This window comes from Schistocerca piceifrons, chromosome 1 (genome assembly GCF_021461385.2).
Source record: "Schistocerca piceifrons isolate TAMUIC-IGC-003096 chromosome 1, iqSchPice1.1, whole genome shotgun sequence".
NCBI lineage: Eukaryota > Metazoa > Arthropoda > Insecta > Orthoptera > Acrididae > Schistocerca > Schistocerca piceifrons.
This window is the reverse complement of record NC_060138.1, coordinates 545,383,426-545,398,278: the sequence shown is the minus strand read 5'-3', so window position 1 is coordinate 545,398,278 and position 14,853 is coordinate 545,383,426. Positions and strand designations below refer to the sequence as shown.

Sequence of the window (14,853 nt, the reverse complement as noted above, 5' to 3'; positions counted from 1 at the left end):
ACTTAGATGGATAGAGCATCTGCCATGTAAGTGGGAGATCCCGGGTTCGAGTCCTGGTCGGGGCACACATTTTCACCTGTCCCCGTTGATATATATCAACGCCCGTGTGCACCTGACGGTATTAATGTAATTCTAATTTGTTTCGGTATCATCGAGGTATCAGTACAGTTTGTGGTTCAATGATATCTATACTCAATATCGTACGGTACCTGGTGACGTCCCCGGCTGTGTGCTGTGAGCGGAGAGAGCAGCCGCGGCGAGCGCCAGTCAGTAAACACGGGCGGCGCGTCGGCTGTGGATGTGACCTGCACGCCGTGGGTACCGGTTTGAACCTGATTCGAGCAGCGGCGGGAGTCGGTCGCGCGCCAACACTTGCCCCTGCAATTGAGCCAATGTGATTCTGCCAGTTAGGCGCCATAAATACTTCGCTAATGCGATAAGGCACTCAACACGTCGCTGCCGCGTGCATGTAGTACTGTGCAAGCGGCAGGCGATTAGGAGGGTGTGACAGCTGTGAACGGGGTAGGGGTTTACTTGCATTTATTGAGGAAAAGCTGTGAATTGCAAAAGGAAGAGATAAAATCATCACTATGTTACTATCGTAAAGTATCCTCCAGCCTTACTAGTGACTCAGTGATAATTCTCGAGGGGTATAACCTCAGCGATATTCCGTGGAACAGGGAGAGTGTCTGGGGGTGAGGGGTTTGCAGAGGGAGAGGGCAGCACTGCATCTCTACAGTGACCCTGACCGTGCGCCACACCTCCCACTGACGTGCAGACATCCTCGACCTACGGCGTACGTTAATTACGAGGCGTGTTTTTTAAGTAAGTACCGTTTTGAAATTAAAAACAGACGTGCTAAGATAACTCAATTTTATTTTTACATGAAAGCCTGTACCTTACTCTACTTTTCTACGTAATTTCCGTCAATATTGAGGCACTTGTCATAACGTTGTACCAGTTTTTGAATACCCTCCTCATAGAAGTCTGCCGCCTGACTTGTTAACCACGCCATCACCACTGTTTTGACTTCGTCAGCGTCTTGAATACGCTGACCGCCCAGGTGTTTATTCAGTGTAGGAACAGATGGTAGACACTGGGCGCAAGATCGAGGCTGTACGGAGGATGATTTCGAGTTTCCCATCGAAAAGATGTGATGAGATCTTTGGTCGCTCAACTTCCGTGGACTGTTGCCTTGATTCTGGTGTGACGTAGGCCACCCATGTTACATCGCCCGTAGCAATTTGCCTTAAGAAATCATCACCGTCATTGTGGTACCGCTCAAGGAAAGTCAATGCACTGTCTAAACGTTTGGTTTTGTGCACACCCGTCAACATTTTCGGTGTCCAACGTGCTCTCAATTTTCGGTAATTCAAGTGCTCGGTCACAAGACCATACAAAACACTGCGAGAAACATTAGGAAAGTCATCCCACAAGGAGGAAATCGTAAAGCGTCTGTTTTCTCTCACCTTATTGTCCACTTCCTGCACCAAACTTTCACTAACGAGTGAAGGACGCCCACTCCGTTGTTCATCATGCACGTTTGTGCGGCCATCTTTAAATGCTCTCACCCACTTTCTTACCATTCCATCACTCATAATGTTTTCTCCGTAAACTGCACAGATCTCACGATGAACATCGAACGCTTTTAGGCCTTAGCACTAAGAAATCTTATAATATCCCGTACTTCACAGTCGGCGGGACTCATGATTATCGGAGGCATCTTAAACACTCAGTACACAACGTAAACAAGGAAGAATCAGACTGTAATGGCGTCAGTGTGTAGGTTAAGGTACAGGCTTTCATGTAAAAATAAAATTATTGAGATATATAAGCAGGTCTTCTTTAACTTCAAAACGGTACTTACTTAAAAAACACGCCTCTTACATCTCGGCCGGTGCTTGTCCCAGAGCCTCGATGGCGATGTAACGAAAGCAACCCGTGTTCTAACTTTTCTGTGGGAGAATAGATATTACCACTTCATTTGAAACCAGTTATTTTGGTAGTCGCTTTACGGGACAAACGAGGGAATGGATTTTGCCCCTGGTAGATCCTTGTCTCCCTCCTCATCGGCCTGGATATGTACGCCAAAATTTGACTCCCCAGTGGAATAAGTAGGATAACTGGCATCCTAGGCAAACTTTACTTTTCACATCTCCTCTCTCTACCCCTCCCCCCCCCCCTCCTTTTCCCTCTCGCTGATATCCCCCAATTTTTTGTTTAATCCTCGTCGCCCATTAACTTGTTTATTCGTTTATTGAAATCGTTGTGACTTAAACATTTTAATAATACTTTCTTGTGTAATACAGTTCAAAACGTAGGAGAACACACAGTCGTAACCCGCATCGCTTAAGCGTTGCTCTTTAAATTGCTTCATTGCCGATCAATCCAATGCCGCAGACAAACGAAACAACAGTCGCAAAAAAGTACTCTTTACAGTTTCGTTGCGCTGGCTCGCTTGGTACCGTGGCTGTGCCTCCTAGTTGTCGGAAACAAAATGCATCTCTGTACTAGGGAGACATGCACTTCAGTCTTGCGATGTGCTTCACCACATTACTTACTGTGTATTGTATGTACCCCAGTATTGCAGTTGAATTTAAAATGTTGGTTTATAGCATGATACTTGTTAATACTTAAGATTTGTCACGTATCTGATTAAATAATGTCACATTATACCAGAGTATGGTCCGCTTCTGACTGAAACGGTTTGTTTAATAAAGTTATGATATAGCTGTGTGCAAACCATGGTTTTCCAGAAATTCATAGATTTTATTGTTCAAAGACATCATGTGGGAATGAAACTACATGGTCAAAAAAGACGTGTTATGAGTACGTTAGATTTTTAAGGAAAAATGAAGCATTAGAACTAGAGTAATCCGTGAAAGTTCCTGACATTAAAACTATGTGCCGGACCGAGACTCGAACTCGGGACCTTTGCCTATCGCGGGCGAGTGCTCTACCAACTGAGCTACCCAAGCACGACTCACGACCCGTCCTCACAGCTTCAGTTCTGCCAGTACCTTGTCTCCTACCTTCCTAACTTTACAGAAGCTCTTCTGCGAACCTTGCAGAACTAGCACTCCTGGAAGAAAGGATATTGCGGAGACATGGCTTAGCCACAGCCTAGGGGATGTTTCCAGAATGAGATTTTCACTCTGCAGCGAAGTGTGCTCTGATATGAAACTTCCTGACAGAGCACTTGCCCGCGAAAGGCAAAGGTCCCGAGCTAGAGTCTCGGTCCGGCACACAGTTTTAATCTGTCAGGATGTTTCATATCAGCGCACACTCCGCTGCAGAGTGAAAATCTCATTCTCTAAAGTAATCCGTGTTTTAGTGAGAACAAACGTAGATTTATACACACTACACTGAGAGAGTATGTTGACGCACTGTTAGCATTCAAAAGTGCTGGTCACTGTTCAATTGTTGCAGTGCGCCGGGCATTGGAGTCTTTGGAAGCGATCCTGCTGTGAGAATACTGAAGCACACACTGTTACAACCTCCTCTCCCTGTTTCTAGGGCGTAAAAACACGAGGCCTTTATTTCGCTCTACAGGGCAGTACTTCGATGTGAGCAACGAGTGACACATTATGAGCTAATGCAGCAAGTGTTCATAATATGACTAGCACTTATTTTCTTTACCATTATAAATTGTATATTGTGAAAAGTATTTTATTGTTCTTTGATGATGCTGCACTTGACAGTAACACAAGTGTATAACGAGTGGCTCAGAAAGGACAGAAATGACAGAAATTCGCCATTTAACCTTATGGACGACTGGGAAAAACTTGAGAATAAATCCAAAAGCGAAATCAACCATTGAAAAATGTCATCGTCGTCTTCAGTCCGAAGACTCGTTTGATGCACCTCTCCACAGTACTCTACCCTGTGCAAGCCTCTTCACCTTCGAGTAACTACAACAACCTACATCCTTCTGAATTGGTTACTTTCAACTCTTGGACTGACTCTACTCTTATTTACCCCCCACACTTCCCTGTAACTCTACACTGGTGATACCTTGAGTCTCAGACTGTATCCTATAAGCCGATCCCTTCTTTTACTTAACTTGTGCCACAGATTTCTTGTCTCCCCAATTCTATTCAGTACCTCCTCATTAGTTACGTGATCTACCCATCTAATCTTCAGCATTCTTCCGTAGCATCACAATTCGAAAGCTTCTATTCTCTTCTTGTCTGAACTGATCATCGTCTATGTTTCACTTCCATACATGCCTACACCCCGAATAAATACCTTCAGAGAAGACATCCGAACAAGTCTATATTCAGTGGTAATAAAGTTCTCTTTTTCATAAATGCTTTTCTTGCTGTTGCCAATCTACACTTTATATCTCTATACTGCAGCCATCATCATTTAGTTTGCTACCCAAATAGCGAGACTCATCTGCTGCTGTAAGTGTCTCGTTTCCTGATCTAATTCCCTCGGCATCACCTGATTCAATTCCACTACATTCCATTATCCTTGTTTCATTTTTGTTGATGTTCATCTTACATCCTCGTTTCAATACTCTGTCCGTTCCGTTCAACTGCTCTTCTAAGTCCTTTGCTGTCTCCGACAGAACTGCAATGTCATCGGAAAACCGCAAGGTTTTTATTTCTTCTCTGTGATCTTCAATTCATACTCGAGATTTTTCTTTTTCTTTTTTTTTTCTTTCCTGGTTGCTCAATTTACAGATTGAACAACATCGGGTATAGGCTATAACCTTGTCTCACTCCCTTCTAAGCCACTGCTTCCCTTTCATGGCCATCGACTCTTATAACCACCATCTGATTTCCGTACAAATTGTAAATAGCCTTCCGCTCCCTGTGTTTTACCCCTGCTGCCTTCAGAATTTCAAAGAGGAGTATATAATGTATCTATTATACACTCCTGGAAATGGAAAAAAGAACACATTGACACCGGTGTGTCAGACCCACCATACTTGCTCCGGACACTGCGAGAGGGCTGTACAAGCAATGATCACACGCACGGCACAGCGGACACACCAGGAACCGCGGTGTTGGCCGTCGAATGGCGCTAGCTGCGCAGCATTTGTGCACCGCCGCCGTCAGTGTCAGCCAGTTTGCCGTGGCATACGGAGCTCCATCGCAGTCTTTAACACTGGTAGCATGCCGCGACAGCGTGGACGTGAACCGTATGTGCAGTTGACGGACTTTGAGCGAGGGCGTATAGTGGGCATGCGGGAGGCCGGGTGGACGTACCGCCGAATTGCTCAACACGTGGGGCGTGAGGTCTCCACAGTACATCGATGTTGTCGCCAGTGGTCGGCGGAAGGTGCACGTGCCCGTCGACCTGGGACCGGACCGCAGCGACGCACGGATGCACGCCAAGACCGTAGGATCCTACGCAGTGCCGTAGGGGACCGCACCGCCACTTCCCAGCAAATTAGGGACACTGTTGCTCCTGGGGTATCGGCGAGGATCATTCGCAACCGTCTCCATGAAGCTGGGCTACGGTCCCGCACACCGTTAGGCCGTCTTCCGCTCACGCCCCAACATCGTGCAGCCCGCCTCCAGTGGTGTCGCGACAGGCGTGAATGGAGGGACGAATGGAGACGTGTCGTCTTCAGCGATGAGAGTCGCTTCTGCCTTGGTGCCAATGATGGTCGTATGCGTGTTTGGCGCCGTGCAGGTGAGCGCCACAATCAGGACTGCATACGACCGAGGCACACAGGGCCAACACCCGGCATCATGGTGTGGGGAGCAATCTCCTACACTGGCCGTACACCACTGGTGATCGTCGAGGGGACACTGAATAGTGCACGGTACATCCAAACCGTCATCGAACCCATCGTTCTACCATTCTTAGACCGGCAAGGGAACTTGCTGTTCCAACAGGACAATGCACGTCCGCATGTATCCCGTGCCACCCAACGTGCTCTAGAAGGTGTAAGTCAACTACCCTGGCCAGCAAGATCTCCGGATCTGTCCCCCATTGAGCATGTTTGGGACTGGATGAAGCGTCGTCTCACGCGGTCTGCACGTCCAGCACGAACGCTGGTCCAACTGAGGCGCCAGGTGGAAATGGCATGGCAAGCCGTTCCACAGGACTACATCCAGCATCTCTACGATCGTCTCCATGGGAGAATAGCAGCCTGCATTGCTGCGAAAGGTGGATATACACTGTACTAGTGCCGACATTGTGCATGCTCTGTTGCCTGTGTCTATGTGCCTGTGGTTCTGTCAGTGTGATCATGTGATGTATCTGACCCCAGGAATGTGTCAATAAAGTTTCCCCTTCCTGGGACAATGAATTCACGGTGTTCTTATTTCAATTTCCAGGAGTGTATACTAAACTAAACTCTTCCCGCACAGGCCACGAAGGCCCAAAGGTACCGACTGGCCGCCGTGTCATCCTGAGCCCACATGCGTCACTGGATGCGCATATGGAGGGGCATGTGGTCAGCACACCGCTCTCCCGGTCGTAGGTCAGTTTCCGAGACCGGAGCCGCTACTTCTCAATCAAGCAGCTCCTCAGTTTGCCTCACTAGGGCTGAGTGCACCCCACTTGCCAACAGCGCTCGGCAGACCGGATGGTCACCCATCCAAGTGCCAGCCCAGCCCGACAGCGCTTAACTTCGGTGATCCGACGGGAACCGGTGTTACCACTGCGGCAGGCCGTTGGCATCTGTTATATATAGTGTGTTCCAATGTGCTGATATGTAAGAACTGAATGGGTTAATTGAAATTATATTATTTGCTGTAGAATTCTCTAAGAAAATCTAGGGAAAAATACAAAATACAGGATAGCAGTCTAAGATGTCTGAGTACTTAAAATGCTGGAAACAGTGGCAGAATTGCACGTCATATATTTATTTCATCGTGACGTTACCAGCTTAATAATAAGATATCAAAGAGCGTACCAGTAAATATAACTCTGTCGCACGTGATATAGTGCCGAACTTTCACTTCGGAGTAATGTGAGGCGTCAACATCAGAACTCTGTCTTCTGATTAACTACTGAAGTTTTTGAGTAAGTGAAGCCGACAATCTTCTCCTGGCATCACATTCGACGGCTTTGCACCTCGACCTTGGGTTATGCTATGGTCTGGCGTTTCACCACAAACTTAATTCCATAAACCTGAAAAAATAATATCGAAGCAAAATAAACAGTTAGTTTTTATCTGCTAGGTGGTTTCTATGTGCCGGAAAGATACTCTAACTCGGGAACCTTTGCCTTTCGCGGGCGAGTCTCGTTCTGCCAAACAGTTTTAATCTGCTAGGAAGTTTCATATCAGCGCACACTCCGCTGCAGAGTGGAAAATTCATTCTTTAAACATTGTTAGTTTTGTGTTCTGCCGCTGTTAGATTCGTTAACATACGCCCGTAGCGAGCCAAATGCATATCGCAAATGTGTAGCTGTGCTACAGTAATTCCTATTGTTTTCGAAAGACGCTGCAGTTGGCGCGAGACGTAGCTGCTGACTTGTTTCACGCCTGGACTAAACTTGAATTTAGCCGGACGACAGCGTTTACAGTTTCGTAAGTGCGCGTATTATCTCTCGCCTTAAGCAACGCGCGAGAGTGGAGACCAGTGCCAGGTGGTGGCACAGTTTTGGCACGTGCACGTGAGTTATGGGCGCCGTATTTCGCGCGCTTGTTCGCCTGACCCGCCGTATATCCGTCCCGCGCCAAGGCTGCACCCTTCCCCAGCTCCTCCCATCCCCCCACCACACACTCCGGTTGCAGCCGTGATCGACCCGTCAGCGTCGCAAATCACTTGGCGCTGTTTGTTTTTCTGCGGTGCCGCGGCCGGAAGACGCCTGTCGTCAGAACCAGCGTCAGCCCGTGCCTAACCGGGTCACCCACTGCTGCTTACGCCGCCGCGGCCTCAGTAGAGTCTCTGCCGAGTTCCAGAGATTTCTGCCCGTCTGATGCGCCCGCTTCGACTTCGCCCTTGGAGCGCCGCTTCAGGCGGGTTAGCGTCTGTCACCAGCCGGCTTCCATTAGCGAGATTAAAATTAGCCGGAGCTCAGGGTTTGTTTTCCATCTTTTGATGGGAACGTGAAGAGTTTCTTGAAATACAAAGTGTGTCTTGATCACCATGATCAGCTGCTCCTTAAACTATGAAAACTGGTTCTGATCATGCAGATCGTCAGGTAGCTGCATATAAAAAAATATATATATGAACAATATTTTATTTTAAATCACGAAAATTAAAATATTTCATCCACTTTTGAATAAAAAATATACTTAAAGTAAAAAAAAGCAGATCTGCATGCTTGATTAGATTATATATCATCGTAGTATTGCGTGGATGATTGTTTTATTGTTGTTATTATTGCAATTAAAACAGAGCTGTAACGAATCCAAAGTTTGGTTTGAATACCGCAGTGCCTTAACAGACATAGTTCTATTGGAGATGTTACGCTCGTGATTTTCTCTGAGAATCGAACTGATTTACTGAATGAGTTACAGCGAGACCTATAGTCCAACATGGATCCGAACCACGGTGCATGTTGCAATGTTTCGCATTAACAGACATCGCCGCCCGTGAAATAAATGAAGAATGATGATGAATAAAAATCCTGCGATTGACCATGGACCATTATTATTATTATTATTATTATTATTATTATTATTATTATTAATAAAATCCACCCAGATTAATTTTATTGTCAAGTTCATTGGTTTCATCTACATCTACATGGATACTCTCCATATCACATTTAAGTGCCTCGCAGAGGGTTCATCGAACCACCTTCACAATTCTCTACTATTCCAATCTCGTAAAGCGCGCGGAAAGAACGAACACCTATATCTTTCCCTACGAGCTCTGATTTCCCTTATTTTATGGTGGTGATCGTTCCTCCCTATGTAGGTCGGTGTCAACAAAATATTTTCGCATTCGGAGGAGAAAGTTGGTGATTGGAATTTTGTGAGAAGATTCCGTACCAACGAAAAACGCCTTTCTTTTAATGATTTCCAGCCCAAATCCTGTATCACTTCTGTGACACACTCTCCCCTATTTCGCAATAATACAAAACGTGCTGCCCTTATTTGAACTTTTTCGATGTACTCCGTCAGTCCTATCTGGCAAGGATCCCACACCGCGCAGCAGTATTCTAAAAGAGGACGGACAAGCGTAGTGTAGGCAGTCTCCGTAATAGATCTGTTACGTATTCTAAGGGTCCTGCCAATGAAACGCAGTCTTTGGTTAGCCTTCCCCACAACGTTTTCTACGTGTTCCTTCCAATTTCAGTTGTTCGTAATTGTAATTCCTAAGTATTTACTTGAATTTACGGCCTTTAGATTTGACTGATTTATCGTGTAACTGAAGTTTAACGGATTCCTTTTAGCACTCATGTGGATGGCCTCACCCTTTTCGTTATTTAGGGTCAACTGCCAATTTTTGCACAATTCAAAAACTTTTCTAAATCGTTTTGCAATTTGTTTTGATCTTCTGATGACTTTAGTAGTCGACAAACGATAGCGTCATCTGCAAACAGCTTAAGCCGATTGCTCAGGTAGACTCCCAAACCGTTTATATGGATGAGGAACAGCAAAGAGCCTATAACACTACCTTGGAGAACGCCAGAAATCACTTCTGTTTCATTCGATGACTTTCCGTCACTTACTACGAACTGTGACCTCTCTGACAGGAAATCACGAATTCAGTGACATAACTGAGACGATACGACTTCTCATTTGCTATTGAGAATCTAATGGTGGTGATAACTTTAAGGGCGACGAGGTAGGTCGGAGACTCCACGTCAAGTGGACGTACTGTATGTAATAGGCTGGCAAGCTCCGCAATGAGCATAACGCACTGCGTCTTGGTATTTGCTATAACAGAGGTGTGTTGATTCAAGTACCTTGTGTTATTGTGTTCTTGTGTATCATTTCAGTGGAAATAAGGGGCGGGCAGTGAGTTCTCTCGCACTATACGTTCATAACTTGAATGTACAAACACAGGAACCAGAGGCCAGCAGTGGAATAGTTTCCAACATTTTTTGACCCTACGAGTCGGATGGCCCAGGTAGGTACACTGAATGTAGGTTCAAGAATTTCTGGCAAGGACTAGATTTTACTGGACAGGTTGACCTGCCCAGTTGCAAAATGCAGCAGCAGAAGCCATTAAGAGTAGCAAATGTAACAGAATTAGACAGTAGCATAGTAAGATTTGGTGTGACTTCATAGAGATATAGGAGACACTGCGTTCTCACTTAAATGTCGTCCGGCAGAACTGCAGGTGTCGACTACTCAATGGAGCTCTCTCTCTCTCTCTCTCTCTCTCTCTCTCTCTCTCTCTCTCTCTCTCTCTCCCTCCCTCTACACACACACACACACACACACACACACACACACACACACACACACACAGACGGAGAGGGAGGCTCCTAGTAAACTAATAAAACAGAAGCATTTATACAAGAGAGAACGTGCATGGTGGAAGAAAATGGAAAGATGTCAGAGAAATTCGACGTAAAGACTGGAGTGCGGCAAGGAGTCTGCTTCTCCCGCCTTCTGTTTAATCTAGTTCGTCAAAGAGTGCTGAGAAAGTTAACAAGCTGGGTGGCAGGATCAAAACCTTGGCCTATGCGGACGACGTAGCTCTAATAGCACAGAATGAGCAACGTCCGATTCAGTTGGCAAGAATGTTAATGGAAGAGACAATGAGAGCAGACCTGCAGATGAGTACGGGTAAAACTAAATACCTCGTCATGAACAGAGAGAACGATGACAGACCTCCAGATGCGCGTGATAAGGTCTTTGAAAAGTGTAAAAGAGTTCGAATATCTTGCGGCACAACTCAGTGAAAGGAATGAGATGGGCCAGGAAATAATGGCAAGAACCCAGACAGGAAAGAAATCATGGCTTGGACTCTGAAAGCTGCTAGTCCCGGCTTCTATACAGATCCACAAAGATTGGGACCTGGACAACAGTAATACATCCTGTCCTCCTATGCGGAATAAAGATCATTGGCTGTAACACAAAAGATAAAAATAAAACTCCTGACATTTGAGAATGGTGTTCTAAGACAGATTTTTAAGGAATGAAGGATGGTGACGAGTGGAGATAAAGGAAAAATTGCGACCTGCAGCAGTTGTACAAATAGCTGGTCGTTCTGGCGCTGATTAGAGAGAGACGACTTAGGTAGTGTGGGTACATAATGCATCGAGAAGGCCAGATACCCTTGGCTGTGTTGTACAATTTGTACACAGCCGACACGCCGACCGCCCCACAGACCCGCACAGCCCAGTATGCTGATGATACGGCCTTTTTTGCCACCAGCACCAACAGGACACATGTAACACGAAGACTACAAAACCCCCTCAACAACACTGAAACATGGGCCAAGAAATGGAGGATAACAGTAAACAGTGATAAAACACAAGCGATCATGATTACACAAAGAAAAGGCAAACGATCCATTGCACACCGTCGACGAGAGAACACAACACTCAGGTTCCACAGGCGTGAAATCCCCTGGAAAAAACCCGCGAAATACCTGGGGTCACTTTAGACCAACTACTTACCTGGAGAACGCATATAAACGATCTCTGCAATAAAGCAAGGTTGAATGAGCTATATCCATTGGTAAACAGCAGCAGCAGCAGCAGCCTCGCAGCAACAACTAGAGTCAGGCTCTACTGCAGTTTAGTAAGACCGATATTCGAGTATGCCTGTCCTGTGTGGGGATATGCAGCTAAGTCGCACATAGCGCGGGTGCAGAGAACACAAAATAGGGCACTGCGACGGGCATTACACGTCCCCTCTCGATTCCCCACGGCAGACACACACGAAGCGGCGGGAATGAAACTGCTAACACAAAGATTTCGAGAACTCGCCGCCGCATTTTACCGAACCGCGAGCAACTCCGAAAACCCACTCATAAACACACTAGGGAACTACCCTAACAACCCAACAAAATTCAGCAGACCCAAAGCAGTCCTGGACTAAACAAAACACGATATCAAAACACCATTGCATAAAAAGTTAGGCCACAACAAAAAGTCAGGGGCATGCCCCTCATGCCACATAATCCCACAGTCAATTAGAAGGAAATGTCAGACGGCAAAACCCTTCACCTCAGACATTCTCACATATGTGAGAAAACCATATACGCAAGGAGAGATCAGAGGCAATAGGTCGAGGAAAAGACCACGGCTGAGATGGATTGCCGGGGCCAGAGAGGATATGTGTATGATGGTACTACCCGCCCGCCCCGTTAGCCGCACGGTCTAACACCCTACTTTTCGGCGGATTAATGTCGAGGTCCAGTGTGCCGGCCAGCCTGTGGATGGTTTTTAAGGCGGTTTTCCATCTGCCTCGACGAATGTGGGCTGGTTCCCCCTATTTCCGCCTCTGATACACTATGTCGGCGATTACTGCGCAAACACTGTCTCCACGTACGCGTACGCCATAATTACTCTACCACGGAAACATCGGGGCTACACTCGTCTGGTCTGAGACGTTTCCGAGGGGTCCACTGGGGGCCGAACCGCACAGTAACCCTGGGTTCGGTGTGGGGCGGCGGTGGGGTGAATGGACTGCTGTAGCCTGTTGTGGGGTTGTGAAACAGCGAGGGTTAGGGCGGGATGAAGCCTCTCCGTCGTTTCTAGGTGCCCAGTTCAATGCAATACAATACAGTGGTACTAGCCGGGGAAGACTACATGAACCGAGGAAGATGGAGGAGGCTGACTGACGAGGCCAAAAACCGGCTGTGGTTTGTATGGCAAACATTGTAAGTAAAGCTGTGGATTTTTATTAAATTTGAAGAAACTTGCTGACATTTTACATCTTGATATACATAAGGAATAAGGATTGTGAAAATGTCTCCGTATATCAGCATTTGCGAGTAAAAAGTTTATTGAACCTCCATAAATAAATACTTCCCAGTTTCTTGCTGTGAGCTTCGCGCTCCTGAGTGTTGACCCTATAGTTAGAGGGGCCCATGAATAAGAGAAATGCTATCACGGATATTAAATATATGCGAACCTCTTAAATCCATTCAACAATCAAGATCCCTGACGCTAGGACTGCGCTGGTCTGAATCTTCATCTGATAGTCGGTCCCCGTAATTCGCATTCCATTGACTGAGAAAGTAGTGATCATGATCACAATCATATAAAGTTTATCTTCTCATACTTTTGATAGGTCCCTCTACTTAAAAAGTTTCTGTTGCAATCACTGAAATGCATTTCGTTAAGCCGGCCGCTGTGGCCGAGCGGTTCTAGGCGCTTGAGTCTGTAACCGCGCGACCGCTACGTCGCAGGTTCGAATCCTGCCTCGGGCATGGATGTGTGTGATATCCTTAGGTTAGTTTGGTTTAAGTAGTTCTAAGTTCTATGGGACTGATGACCTCAGGTGTTAAGTCCCATAGTGGTCAGAGCCATTTAAACAATTTCGTTAAATTCCCTGGAACATATCCGCAACACTTCGGAGTCAGTAAAGTCGTCTTAAAAGTTGCAAACAAGTCGTACATACTGTTGAGACGTATTAGTTGCCGAAGTGGCATCAAATAAAGACTAGCACTAGGCAGCCAAACAACCGCAGGTGGGGCCTGTTGGCCAGTGGTGCCGAACTATCGTTTCGTTTTCAAAGTTACTCGTCGCAACTGCTAATACACAGAGACATTTTCACAATCCCTATTCCTTATGTATATCAGGATTTAAAATGTCAGCAAGTTTCTTTAAACTTAAGAAAAATCCACAGCTGAACTTACTATGTTTGCCACACAAGCCACAGCCGGTTTTTGGTCTCGTCAATCAGCCTCCTCCATCTTCCTCAGTCCATGTAGTATTCACCGGCTAGTACCATCATACACATATCCTCTCAGTCCCTGAGAATCCATCTCAGCCGTGGCCTTCCGCTCGGCCTATAGCCTCTTGATGTCTTCTTGCAACATCTGCCTGGGGATCTGGCCTTCTCGATGCATTATGTGCCCATACTACTCTCTAATCACCACCACAGCGACTAGCGATTTGCACAACTCGTGCAGTTCGCTTTTTTTCCTTTATCTTAACTCGTCTCCATCCTTTATTGCCTCAGAAAATCTATCTTTCATAGTTTACGTTAATTTCATCACACTATTAAATCATTTGAACTTGCTTGTTTCTCAGCGCAAGGAGCGATGCCTACTGTACATGTAAATATACTTAAGAAAAACGTTGATAATTCCAATAATTTTATACGAAACATTATTTATAGAGAGATGCGGACGGAACTCAATACTGACACCGCTCTTCGGCAACCCTAAGTAATTATCTTTCCGGGTGTCTGCAGATACGCCAGTGCAGTCTTCTATTGGCAAAGTAACTATTGCTGCATTACGGCTGATATCCACGAATATCTGCATGTGCCCAAAAATCTAGCTATGGTGCTTCCGGTAACCAACCAGACCATCCGCCTCCTCGACGATAGCTGACTAAAGCCCTCTCCAGTGTGTGTCATACTGCATCTCCCAGTTGAACACAGCAGGTCGATGTGGGATGTAAAGAACTTTCGGCAAGACATGGAGAACCAGCACATCACCGCCGGTGGTGATCGAACCCCTTTACTGCTTGTTGTTCAGCGTAAGAGTGCTGTGGTGAACGCTGAAACTGTCGTATTTTATGCTAACTACGAGCTCTTTAGATTTAATAGCCGTGTTATCCAGATCAAGGTGCATAGTGCGGGAAGCAGATCTCAGCTCTGATCTTACGTCGCTCATTTCCAAGATGCTCTTTGTCTTGCAGTAATATGACAGTATTTTAGAATGTACGCCTACACAGAAAAAAATGGACTTGCCTTGTGTATAAATGCGAAGCTGCTAAACAAAAGTGTTGTTGATGCGGTCTTAAATTGGAAAACTGATCTAATGCAGCTCTCCACACTATTCTATCCTTTCCAAGTTT

At 46.0% G+C, this 14,853-nt stretch overlaps 1 protein-coding gene and 1 pseudogene across 2 annotated transcripts in view; one reads left to right on the top strand and one right to left on the bottom strand.

The window, feature by feature from the left end:
- Window positions 1-14,853, top strand: part of LOC124800079 (unextended protein) — a 504,663-nt gene that overhangs the window by 422,330 nt on the left and 67,480 nt on the right. The window lies entirely within an intron of this gene.
- On the bottom strand, window positions 6,524-6,640 carry LOC124721412 (annotated as a pseudogene).